Genomic DNA, 13,408 nt, shown 5'->3' with positions numbered 1-13,408 from the left:
GGGGTTGAAATTGCTTCGCTTTGGTGCTGAATTATTTCCACCATTATTGAGCTTCGGGGTTGAGCTCCTTGGCTTGGGGCACTGCTTGGCATAGTGCCCTTCTTCTCCACAAGCATAACAGGTAACGCCTGGGCGATAGGTGAACTCTTTGTCTCTTGCATGGAAATTCTTGATTGGACGTGAATTATTCGTCGGGGTTTTGTGTGAATCCCCCTTCTGAAATTCCTTCTTGCTTCTGTGATTGCGAGCAAAAGTAGTCTGATCCCTTTTTCGTTTGCGGAAATCTTCCAGGCTACGTCGCTCATTTTCCAGGGTAATGGCCTTATCCACCAGTGTTTTAAAATCTGGAAAGGTATGCACAACTAGCTGGCACTTAAGGGCGGGTGCCAGGCCTTCCAAGAATTTTTCCATCTTCTTGCTCTCGGTCATGCGTTCTTCATTGGCGTAGCGAGACAGCAGAGTGAATTGGCTGTTGTATTCTGACACTGTCATGGCCCTTTGCTTGAGTTCATCAAATTCTTTCTTCTTGATTTTCATGACGCTCTTAGGAATATGTGCCCCACGAAAACCTTCTTTGAAATTTTCCCAGGTGATTTCATTTTCGTTGGGGTGCATGTGCAGGAAGTTTTCCCACCACGATGCAGCTGCTCCTGTGAGATAGTGTGGTGCATACAATACTTTTTCACGGTCTGAACACTGTGCGATAATTAATTTTCTCTCCATGTCCCGAAGCCAGTCATCGGCCTCAAGAGGCTTGTCAGTATGAGAAAATGTTGGAGGACGCGTCTTTTGTAACTCAGATAATTTGGATTGCGGTTGATACTGACCACGGTTACTTCCCATATTGATGAATTGGTTCATCATTTCCTGGTGTTGCTGCTGACTCTGTTCATACAAACGACAAACTTGTGTAAAAGCTGTTTCACTGTCCTGTTGACTTGTCTGACCCTGAGTGAAATTGTGGTTCTGCGGTGTGCCATAATTTTCTTCTGGCTGAGTTGGCATGGAGCGCGTCCAAGGACGAGACATCTTTCACTCTGGGGATATATTTTGTGAACTCGTAAGATAAGAAAGAGAGTCGCAAAAGTCAATAAAATCACACACAAAGAACATTTTAACCAGATATTTTGGAAACACACGATTTCGCGCGGAGAAGGACTAGTGCATATCTTACACGCGGGCATAATTATACATTACATCACTCAGGATATGCGTACATAATCCTGACATGTTATTTAAACTAGTGCACTCCTCCAGATCCTACATGATGCGCAAACAGGCTACTTCTCACAACCTATGTACATATAAACATATTACACAAGTCGATACATCGCATGGCGTCTATGCGTACTTAGTCGGAGATGGTGAGGATCTCCCTTGGCCTGCCGAGGGTGAGACGCAGAGACGCTGGGGAATCAACCTCCTCCTCGCTAATAGGTTCCAGACGAGAAACGTTGTGCTGAGCTGATGGAGCAGGTGCCGTAGGCGGAATAACACGAATACGAGTGGGTGGAATAGGTGGAGTAGCACGTATGGGAGTGGGTGCAACAAGTGGTGCAGAGCGGACGGGAGTGGGAGCAATAGCCTGGTTAAACTCCTCTGTGGTAGGCAGACGACGAGCAGAGGCGAGTATGGTAGGTGAGTGAGAGGCTGCGGATGACACAAAAGTCAGTGGTGGAGCGGTGTGCAGGAGTTCCCTCCTGTTAGCAGCACAGCCATGAACTGAGTCCATGCGTGCAGCTACGAGGTCATCCACCATGCAGTCGAATGCTGCCTCCAGGGCTCGGAGGTATTCGACAAGCATCTCAAAGGCTTCGTCTCGCTCTCCTCTGGGGCAAGAGAAAGAGTAGTGACAGGTGTAAGGCACATGGCATGGAAGGTAGCGGTAGCGACGGGTCTTCATTGCAGGAAGAACATCCCGAAGACGGGCTATCGTCTCGCGGGCAGCCATCTGCATAGCATGCCTTTCTGTAGGCATGGCTCTCCCCACGAATCGGAGGCGGCGTATTTCAGCATGGCCTCCCCTGAACTGCACCGCGGCCTGGTGCATAGTCAGACTGTCGTTGATCTTGTGTGGATAAAGCGTGAAGACTGGGCGCACGGATGGCCCCATCGCGACCTGAACGATGAAGGAGAGGAGTTTGACGAACCCCTCAGGCACGTTGGCGAACATTTGAGACTCGCAGTCGCTGCCGGCCATCTACAAAAGTAGGCAAAAATTCTGAGTGATCAGATCATAAATTTTATGCTGACTGTCAGAAAAATGACTACATTTGTAAAAACATGAATAACTCTATCATGCTAATAACCAATTAGCGATCGCACCTAGTGGCTTCCTACAGTCAGCCTGGCTCTGGTTACCAAGTCTGTCACGACCGGCTTTTCAATAAAAATATTTATTGATAAAACCGATCTTTTAAACCCAGTATAGGAAAAGTCATCCTTTCTGGTAGACAAAAGCTTGATAAACAGAGAACCAGTAGCATCAAATATATTACAGGGTTGAGCTGAGGCTGCTCAACAATTTTATTACAAACTCGCCAATATCTTACATATGGGCGGTTATGACACAGGGGTGTGGTGGCATGCTACTAGCTCGAGGAAACGTGGTGGCGGATAACTTGACTTCTACTGGCAGCTCATCGAGCGTCGAGGTGAGGCTCGATGAATTTATTTCGGGGTTGCGGAAGCGGATAATACAATGACCAAGACAGGATCGCACGGGACTGACTGGGACTCCTCTAGGCGTCGGACTCGCTATCAAACTCTTCATCCATGAGATCGCCTTCATCAACATCTGGCCAAATCAACAAGCCAGGTGAGTACTTGAAAGTACTCGCAAGATAGTTCGGACAAAAGATATAATCAATGAATGCATAAATGCGTCATGAATAAAGGATGATGCTCATATAACAACGGTAAGATTTGCAGGACTTGATAAATAAAATAAATAGCTGAAAACTGATCGGGTGTCTAGAGAGACGCCTCGAAAGGTAAATAAATAAAATGCATGCCGCAGTCGGGCGTCTAAGCAACACCACATAAAGGGCTTAAAAGAAATGCCACAGTCGGACGTCTGGGCGACATCACATAAAGGGCTTTAAAAGAAATGCCACAGTCGGACGTCTGGGCGACATCACATAAAGGGCTTTAAAAGAAATACCATAGTCGGACGTCTGGGCGACATCACAGACAGCGCTTTAAAAGAAATACCACAGTCAGACGTTTGGGCGACATCACAGACAGGGCTTTAAAAGAAATACCACAGTCGGACGTCTGAGCGACATCACAGACAGGGCCTATAACAAAAGTAAATAACAGGTCTGCCACCGTCGGACGTCTGAGCGACATCGCAGACAGGGCTTATAACAAAAGTAAATAACAGGTCTGCCACCGTCGGACGTCTGAGCGACATCGCAGACAGGGCATATAGCAAAAGTAAATAACAGGTCTGCCACCATCGGACGTCTGAGCGACATCACAGACAGGGCTTGTAATAAATGTAAATAACCAGATTAGTCCATCCACAAGAATAATCTTTTAACCGGATTTATCACACATAAATTCCACCGGAGTTTTGTCATTGAGGCTGATACCTAACAAGATAAGATGAATATAGTACTTGAACAAAGTACAAGGTAATTGAAAGATTTAGGACTCTGCAGAGTTTAGATGAACTGACCACAGCCAATGGATTTCCATAGTCACGAAGGACTAGTTCTGTTTATGGTATTTTAGTAGAAACACATTTAACTAGTACACACCCGTTTGACCTCACGATGCCAGGAATCACCCTAGACAACGTCCAAGAAAAACTTTGAGACGGGGAGGCCACAACCTCGAATAGCATGGGATCAAATTTCTATACGCACGCTCTAAGGGGTGCCCCCCTCTTGGTCCCAACCGGAAACACCCATTCCCCCTGACCGGATGACGGGCTTTAATCCAGGGCCATGGAACCCTCACCCGGCCTCTCTATTTGGTGTGTACCAGGAAAACGATTTGCAACTTACTGTGCCATATTCCTTTCGGAAAACATGTGACAGTAGGAAGGAATGAATGGGAATGTGATTTGTGTCACGATGACACAGAAGTCAAATAATCTGGCATAAGACTGGCATGTTACAACACTGCCATCTTACCCATCCTCATGCCAACACATGGCTATGCAAATATGTACCCAACAACATAATGCTTTCCGAAACTTACTTTCCGATTATGTGCATGAAACATAACATTTAAAGTGATGTTCCTAAACATGCCATGACCATACTAAAATGCAAACATGCAACAACACTCATCATATCAAGAGTTCAAACATGCTTGCCTGGTTCGGAGTAGGCGGAGTCTAACTGTGCAAAGTTTGCAGCTCCGTCACCTCCTCCGGTATCTACGGTATAAGAAAAATACGTACGCAACGTAAATACCGTGAGTGTACAGAAAAGTGTTTCAAATATTTTTCAAATAAAGATGATAAAAAACTAGACAAAAATTTGAAGAGGACAGAAAAAGAATCACTCAAAAATTCCTTTCTGTTAAAAAGTTATAAGGGTTTTAAACCAAGGACCCATTTGTAATGAAATAGAAAACTTCCAGGGGGCTTTGCAGAAAAAAAACTAGATAAACGGTTCAGAGTGGAAGAGTATTTGTCAGAGTACGCTTTCAGTAACTGATTCAAAAAAAACAAAGGAGAGGCTGACGGGCGGGTCGCACCCGTCAGGTTTGAAATTTCAAACGAGGGAGTCGGGGCTCGTCGGCGCCCGGGAGCCACGGTGGTCGCCGGCGGCGATCCACGGCGAGGCAGGGAGATCGGAGAGTACCTCCGTGTTCAGGGCGCCATTTCGCGTCTGTGGGACGTGGTGGTGGTCACCGGCGAGTACCACGTCGGTGGCGACGCTTGCTCTGACGGACGGTGATTCGGGTGGTCGTGGACCTCGTCAGAGAGAGCTGTGGAGGTGGAATAGGGGAGGGGGTTAGACTCGCGATAGCATGAGAAGGTATCTGACGAGGTTAGGGTGCCGGAGATGACCTCACCAGAGTGAACGATGCCGGAGCCCGAGGCGGACGGAGGTGGCCGGAGTCGAGGAGGAAAGGCCCCTCGAGGCTCGTTCAGTGGCTGGGCGAGGTCTGGTGAGGTGGTGGAGTTGTGCGGGGGCGAGAGCAAGCTCAGGGTGCTATATATAGCCGCCCCGAGGTGGTTGCCGAGAACGGGGGTTCTCCGGCGAGGTGATTACGGCGGCGTTGTGGTTGCACGGGAGGGTTCAGAGGTTGAGCGTCGCCATGGGTGTCCCCTGGTTCCGTTTTGGTGCTAACCGCGTCGGGATTTGGTTGCTTAGGGGAAGCTCAACGGAACGGGGCGGCACGGGCCCGTCGGCGGCAGAGGGCATGCTTTGTGCGTGCCGCGCCACGGCGATGATGCTACATGCGTGCGCTGGCGAGGAAATGGCCAGGCGGAGCCACCAGGGGGTTTGGGCGGCGCCGAACGGTGTTATGCCGCCGTTCTGCTCCCGGTCGGCCGCTACGGTGATACGGCCGCCGCAAAGCACGCCAACGCAGGCGGGCCAGGGCTCCACCGACGCCAGGAAGGCGGCAAGCGCATGTGAGGCTCCGGACAAGCAAGCTAGGCCGTCAGCAACGTGCCAAGTGCACTGTGAGCATGTGACTGAATCTCTGTCGACGATCGACACTGAAACTCTGAACTTAACTGAAGATGAACAGAAAGAGTGCACGCAAGGTGTTCGACAGAATGATCTAGGAAAGTAGGGATTTTTCCTTGAGCTGGTTTTTGGTGGAGGGGCCTCTCATTGCATCTAGAGGCTACCTGAATATTTGTAGAATTTTTGGAGAGGTGTAGATATGAATTTCACCAAATTTGGCAAATCTGGTCCAAACTTGCAGTGAGTGAAATTTGAAATATTTGAACAGGAGAAGAGTGGATCAAGATGGTTCTGGGTTGTGGGTACAAAGGACTATCCAGGGGTGTTGAGTTGAGGTCAAAATCAAAAGCATTAGGGTACTTGCTTTGCAATCCACCTAGGCTCAAAAGAAAAGACAGAATTATTTTGGGAGGAGAAATAGTTGGAATAAAATCCAAAAATGGATTTTATTAGTTTGGACAGAATGTTTGGGTTGTACCAAAGTGGGAGGAGGTTTTGGGAAAATTTCACCATAGGAGGCATGGTAAAATTTAGAAGGGATCAAAACCAAATAAAAGCCCAAAACTAAAAGGGTTTTCTTTTTAAAAGAAACTAAATCCAAGAAAAGGATTTTTGAGAGGGCAAACTTAGAAGATGGTCTTTAGGAAGGGTTTAAATGACCTTCTTTCAATCCAAGCAAGGCTCTTCTGAAAACAAAATCACAAATTTTTTTGGAGTGTCACAATTTGTCACTCCGATTGTTGGAGAGGTATCTCTGGGCCCTCTCGGTAATGCACATCACTATAAGCCTTGCAAGCAATGTGACTAATGAGTTAGTTGTGGGATGATGCATTACATAAAGAGTAAAGAGACTTGCCGGTAATGAGATTGAACTATAGGTATTGAGATACCAACGATTGAATCTCGGGCAAGTAACATACCGATGACAAAGGGAACAACGTGTATTGTTATGCGGTTTGACCGATAAAGATCTTATAATATGTGGAAACCAATATGAGCATCCAGGTTCCGCTATTGGTTATTGACCGGAAACGTGTCTCGGTCATGTCTACATAGTTCTCAAACCCATAGGGTCCGCACGCTTAAAGTTTGGTGACGATCGGTATTATGAGTTTTAGTGTTTTGATGTACCGAAGGTAGTTCAGAGTCCCGGATATGATCACGGACATGAGGAGGAGTCTCGAAATGATCGAGACGTAAAGATCGATATATTGGATGACTATGTTCGGACACCGGAAGTGTTTCGGGAGGTTTCAGACATTTGCCGGAGTACCGGGGGGTTACCGGAACCCCCCATGGAGTATATTGGGCCTTATGGGCCTTAGTGGGAGAAGAAGAGGGGCGGCCAGGGCAGCTGCGCGCCCCCTCCCCCTCTAGTCCGAATTGGACAAGGAGGGGGCGGCGCCCCCCTTTTTCCTTCTCCTCCTCTCTCCCGTCCTTCCCTTCTCCTACTCCAACAAGGAAAGGAGGAGTCCTAATCCCGGTGGGAGTAGGACTCCTCCCTTGGCGCACCCTCATTGGCCGCCCGCCTCTCCCCCCTTGCTATTTTATATACGGGGGCATGGGCACCTCTAGACACACAAGTTGATCTGTTGATCTCTCCCAGCCGTGTGCGGTGCCCCCCTCCACCATATTCCACCTCGGTAATATCGTTGCAGTGCTTAGGCGAAGCCCTGCGTCGGTAGCATCATCAACACCGTCATCACGCCGTCGTGCTAACAGAACTCTCCCGCCAAGCTCTGCTCGATCAGAGTTCATGGGACGTCATCGAGGTGAACGTGTGCTGAACTCGGAGGTGCCGTACATTCGATACTTGGATCAGTCGGATCATGAAGACGTGCGACTACATCAACCGCGTTGTGCTAACACTTCCGCTTACGGCCTACGAGGGTACATGGACGACACTCTCCCCTCTCGTTTCTATGCATCACCATGATCTTGCGGGTGCATAGGAATTTTTTTGAAATTACTACATTCCCCAATAGTGGCATCCGAGCCAGGTTTATGCATAGAAGTTATATGCATGAGTAGAACACAAGTGAGTTCTGGGCGATACAATTCATACTGCTTACCAGCATGTCATACTTTGGTTTGGCGGTATTGTTGGATGAAGCGGCCGGACCGACATTACGTGTACGCTTACGCGAGACTGGTTCTACCGAAGTGCTTTGCACATAGGTGGTTGGCAGGTGTCAGTTTCTCCAACTTTAGTTGAACCGAGAGTGGCTACGCCCGGTCCTTGAGAAGTTTAAAACAACACTAACTTGACAAAATATCGTTGTGGTTCTGATGCGTAGGTAAGAACGGTTCTTGCTCAGCCCGTAGCAGCCACATAAAACTTGCAACAACAAAGTAGAGGACGTCTAACTTGTTTTTGCAGGGCATGTTGTGATGTGATATGGTCAAGACATGATGCTAACTTTTATTGTATGAGATGGTCATGTTTTGTAACAGAGTTATCGGCAACTGGCAGGAGCCATATGGCTGTCGCTTTATTGTATGCAATGCAAACGCCCTGTAATTGCTTTACTTTATCACTAAACGGTAGCGATAGTCGTAGAAGCAATAGATGGCGTAGACGACAACGATGCTACGATGGACATCAAGGTGTCGCGCCGGTGACGATGGTGATCACGATGGTGCTTCGAGATGGAGATCACAAGCACAAGATGATGATGGCCATATCATATCACTTATATTGATTGCATGTGATGTTTATCCTTTATGCATCTTTCTTGCTTTGTTTGACGGTAGCATTTTAAGATGATCTCTCACTAAATTATCAAGAAAGTGTTCTCCCTGAGTATGCACCATTGCGAAAGTTCTTCGTGCTGAGACACCACGTGATGATCGGGTGTGATAGGTTCTACGTTCAAATACAACGGGTGCAAACAGTTTCACACGCGGAATACTCAGGTTAAACTTGACGAGTCTAGCATATAACAGATATGGCCTCGGAACACGGAGACTGAAAGGTCGAGCGTGAATCATATAGTAGATATGATCAACATATTGATGTTCATTGTTGAAACTACTCCATCTCACGTGACGATCGGACATGGTGTAGTTGATATGGATCACGTAATCACTTAGAGGATTAGAGGGATGTCTATCTAAGTGTGAGTTCTTAAGTAATATGATTAATTGAACTTTAATTTATCATGAACTTAGTCCTGGTAGTATTTGCAATTATGCTGTAGATCAATAGCTCGCGTTGTTGCTTCCCTATATTTTTGCTTCCCTATGTTTTATATGTGTTCCTAGAGAAAAACTAAGTTGAAAAGATGTTAGTAGCAATGATGCGGACTTGGTCCGTGATCTGAGGTTTATCCTCATTGCTGCACAGAAGAATTATGTCCTTGATGCACCGCTAGGTGACAGACCTATTGCAGGAGCAGATGTAGACGTTATGAACGTTTGGCTAGCTCAATATGATGACTACTTGATAGTTTCGTGCACCATGCTTTATGGCTTAGAATCGGGACTTCAAAGACGTTTTGAACGTCATGAGCATATGAATGTTCCAGGAGTTGAAGTTAATATTTCAAGAAAATGCCCAGATTGAGAGATATGAAGTCTCCAATAAGTTGTTCAGCTGTAAGATGGAGGAGAATAGTTCTGTCAGTGAACATATACTCAAAATGTCTGGGTATAACAATCACTTGATTCAACTAGGAGTTAATCTTCCGGATGATAGTGTCATTGACAGAATTCTTCAATCACTGCCACCAAGCTACAAGAGCTTCGTGATGAACTATAATATGCAAGGATGAACAAGACAATTCCCGAGCTCTTCGCAATGCTAAGGCTGCGGAGGTAGAAATCAAGAAGGAGCATCAAGTGTTGATGGTCAACAAGACCACCAGTTTCAAGAAAAAGAGTAAAGGGAACAAGAAGGGGAACTTCAAGAAGAACGGCAAACAAGTTGCTGCTCAGAGAAGAAACCCAAGTCTTGACCTAAGCATGAGACTGAGTGCTTCTAATGCAAGCAAACTGGTCACTGAGAAGCGGAAATGCCCTGAATATTTGGTGGATAAGAAGGATGGCAAAGTGAACAAGGGTATATTTGATATACACGTTATTGATGTGTACCTTACTAGTGTTTATAGTAGCCCCTGAGTATTTGATACTTGTTCGGTTGCTAAAATTAGTAACTCAAAACAAGAATTACAGAATAAACAGAGACTAGTTGAAGGGGAAGTGACGATGAGTGTTGGAAGTGGTTCCAAGATTGATATGATCATCATCGCACACTCCCTATACTTTCGGGATTAGTGTTAAACCTAAATAAATGTTATTTGGTCGTTTGCGTTGAGCATGAATATGATTTGATCATGTTTGTTGCGATACGGTTATTCATTTAAAGTCAAAGAATAATTGTTGTTCTGTTTACATGAATAAAACCTTCGATGGTCATACACCCAATGAAATAGTTTGTTGGATCTCGATCGTAGTAATACACATATTCGTAATATTGATGCCAAAAGATGCAAAGTTGATAATGATAGTGCAACTTATTTGTGGCACTGCCGTTTGGGTCATATTGGTGTAAAACACATGAAGAAACTCCATACTGATGGACTTTTGGAATCACTTGATTATGAATCACTTGGTACTTGCGAACCATGGCTTATGGGCAAGATGACTAAAACGCCATTCTCTGGAACAATGGAGCGAGCAACAGATTTATTGGAAATCATACATACTGATGTATGTGGTCCAATGAATATTGAGGCTCGCGACGGGTATCGTTATTTTCTCACCTTCGCAGATGATTTGAGCAGATATGGGTATATCTACTTAATGAAACATAAGTCTGAAACATTTGAAAGGTTCAAAGAATTTCAGAGTGAAGTTGAAAATCATCTTAACAAGAAAAGAAAGTTTATACGATCTGATCGTGGAGGAGAATATTTGAGTTACGAGTTTGGTCTACATTTGAAACAATGCGGAATAGTTTCGCAACTCACTCCACCCGGAATACCACAACGTAATGGTGTGTCCGAACACCGTAATCGTACTTTACTAGATATGGTGCGATCTATGATGTCTCTTACTGATTTACCGCTATCATTTTGGGGTTAAGCTTTAGAGACGGCGGCATTCACGTTAAATAGAGCACCATCGAAACCCGTTGAGACGATGCCTTATGCACTATGGTTTGGTAAGAAACCAAAGTTGTCGTTTCTTAAAGTTTGGGGCTGCGATGCTTATGTGAAAAATCTTCAACCTGATAAGCTCGAACCCATATCGAAGAAATGTGTCTTCATAGGATACCCAAAGGAAACTGTTGGGTACACCTTCTATCACATATCCGAAGGGAAGACATTCATTGCTAAGAATAGATCCTTTCTAGAGAAGGATTTTCTCTCAAAAGAAGTGAGTGGGAGGAAAGTAGAACTTGATGAGGTAATTGTACCTACCCCCTTATTGGAAAGTAGTTCATCACAAAAATCGGTTCCTGTGACGCCTACACCAATTAGTGAGGAAGCTAATGATATTGATCATGAAACTTTAGATCAAGTTACTACCAAACCTCGTAGGTCAACCAGAGTGGTACGGTAATCCTATTCTAGAGGTCATGTTAATTGACCATGGCAAACCTACAAACTATGAGGAAGCGATGATGAGCCCGGATTCCGCAAAATGGCTTGAGGCCATGAAATCTGAGATGGGATCCATGTATGAGAACAAAGTGTGGACTTTGGTTGACTTGCCCGATGATCGTCAAGCCATCGAGAATAAATGGATTTTCAAGTAGAAGACTGACGTTGATGGTAATGTTACTGTCTACAAAGCTCGACTTTTTGCGAAAGGTTTAAGACAAGTTCAAGGGGTTGACTACGATGAGACTTTCTCACCCGTAGCGATGCTTAAGTCTGTCTGAATCATGTTAGCAATTGCCGCATTTTATAATTATGAAAATTGGCAAATGGATGTCAAAACTGCATTCTTGAATGGATTTATGGAAGAAGAGTTGTATATGATGCAACCAGAAGGTTTTTTCGATCTGAAAGGTGCTAGCAAAGTGTGCAAGCTCCAGTGATCCTTTTATGGACTGGTGCAAGCCTCTCGGAGTTGGAATAAACGCTTTGATAGTGAGTGGGAGCTGTGTAGCATTTCTGATATTATATGTGGATGACATATTGTTGATTGGAAATGATATAGAATTTCTGGATAGCATAAAAGGATACTTGAATAAAAGTTTTTCAATGAAAGACCTCGGTGAAGCTGCTTATATATTGGGCATGAAGATCTATAGAGATAGATCAAGACGCTTAATTGGACTTTCACAAAGCACATACCTTGATAAAGTTTTGAAAAATTTCAAAATGGATCAAGCAAAGAAAGGGTTCTTCCCTGTATTACAAGGTGTGAAGTTGAGTCGGACTCAATACCCGACCACAGCAGAAGATAGAGAAAAAAATGAAAGATGTTCCCTATGCTTCAGCAATAGGCTCTATCATGTATGCAATTTTGTGTACCAGACCTGATGTGTGCCTTGCTATTAGTTTAGCAGGGAGGTACCAAAGTAATCCAGGACTGGATCACTGGACAACGGTCAAGAACATCCTGAAATACCTGAAAATGACTAAGGATATGTTTCTCGTTTATGGAGGTGACAAAGAGCTAGTCGTAAATGGTTACGTCGATGCAAGCTTTGACACTGATCTCTAAATCGCAAACCAGATACATGTTTATATTGAATGGTGGAGCTGTCAGTTGGTGCAATTCTAAACAAAGTGTTGTGGCGGGATCTACGTGTGAAGCGAAGTACATAGCTGCTTCGGAAGCAGCAAATGAAGGAGTCTGGATGAAGGAGTTCATATTCGATCTAGGTGTCATGCCTAGTGCATCGGGTCCAATGAAAATCTTTTGTGACAATACTGGTGCAATTGCCATGGCAAAGGAATCTAGATTTCACAAGAGAACCAAGCACATCAAGAGACGCTTCAATTCCATCTGGGACCAAGTCCACGTGGGAGACATAGAGATTTGCAAGATACATATGGATCTGAATTTTGCAGACCCGTTGACTAAGCCTCTTCTAGGTGCAAAACATGATCAACACCAAGACTCATTGGGTGTTAGAATCATTACTGTGTAATCTAGATTATTGACTCTAGTGCAAGTGGGAGACTGAAGGAAATATGCCCTAGAGGCAATAATAAAGTTATTATTTATTTCCTCATATCATGAAAATGTTTATTATTCTTGCTAGAATTGTATTAACCGGAAACATAATACATGTGTGAATACATAGACAAACATAGTGTCACTAGTATGCCTCTACTTGACTAGCTCGTTGATCAAAGATGGTTGAGTTTCCTAGCCATAGAGATGAGTTGTCATTTGATCAACGGGATCACATCATTAGGAGAATGATGTGGTTTACTTGACCCATTCCGTTAGCTTAGCACTTGATCGTTTAGTATGTTGCTATTGCTTTCTTCATGACTTATACATGTTCCTTTGACTATGAGATTATGCAACTCCTGTTTACCATAGGAACACTTTGTGTGCTACCAAACGTCACAACGTAACTGGGTGATTATAAAGGTACTCTACAGGTGTCTTCGAAGGTACTTGTTGAGTTGGCGTATTTTGAGATTAGGATTTGTCACTCCGATTGTCGGAGAGGTATCTATGGGCCCTCTTGGTAATGCACATCACTATAAGCCTTGCAAGCAATGTGACTAATGAGTTAGTTGCAGGATGACTCATTACATAATGAGTAAAGAGACTTGCCG

The sequence above is a fragment of the Triticum aestivum genome, chromosome 6B, assembly GCF_018294505.1.
Source record: "Triticum aestivum cultivar Chinese Spring chromosome 6B, IWGSC CS RefSeq v2.1, whole genome shotgun sequence".
NCBI classification, from domain to species: Eukaryota; Viridiplantae; Streptophyta; class Magnoliopsida; order Poales; family Poaceae; genus Triticum; species Triticum aestivum.
This window is presented reverse-complemented; position numbering follows the sequence as displayed.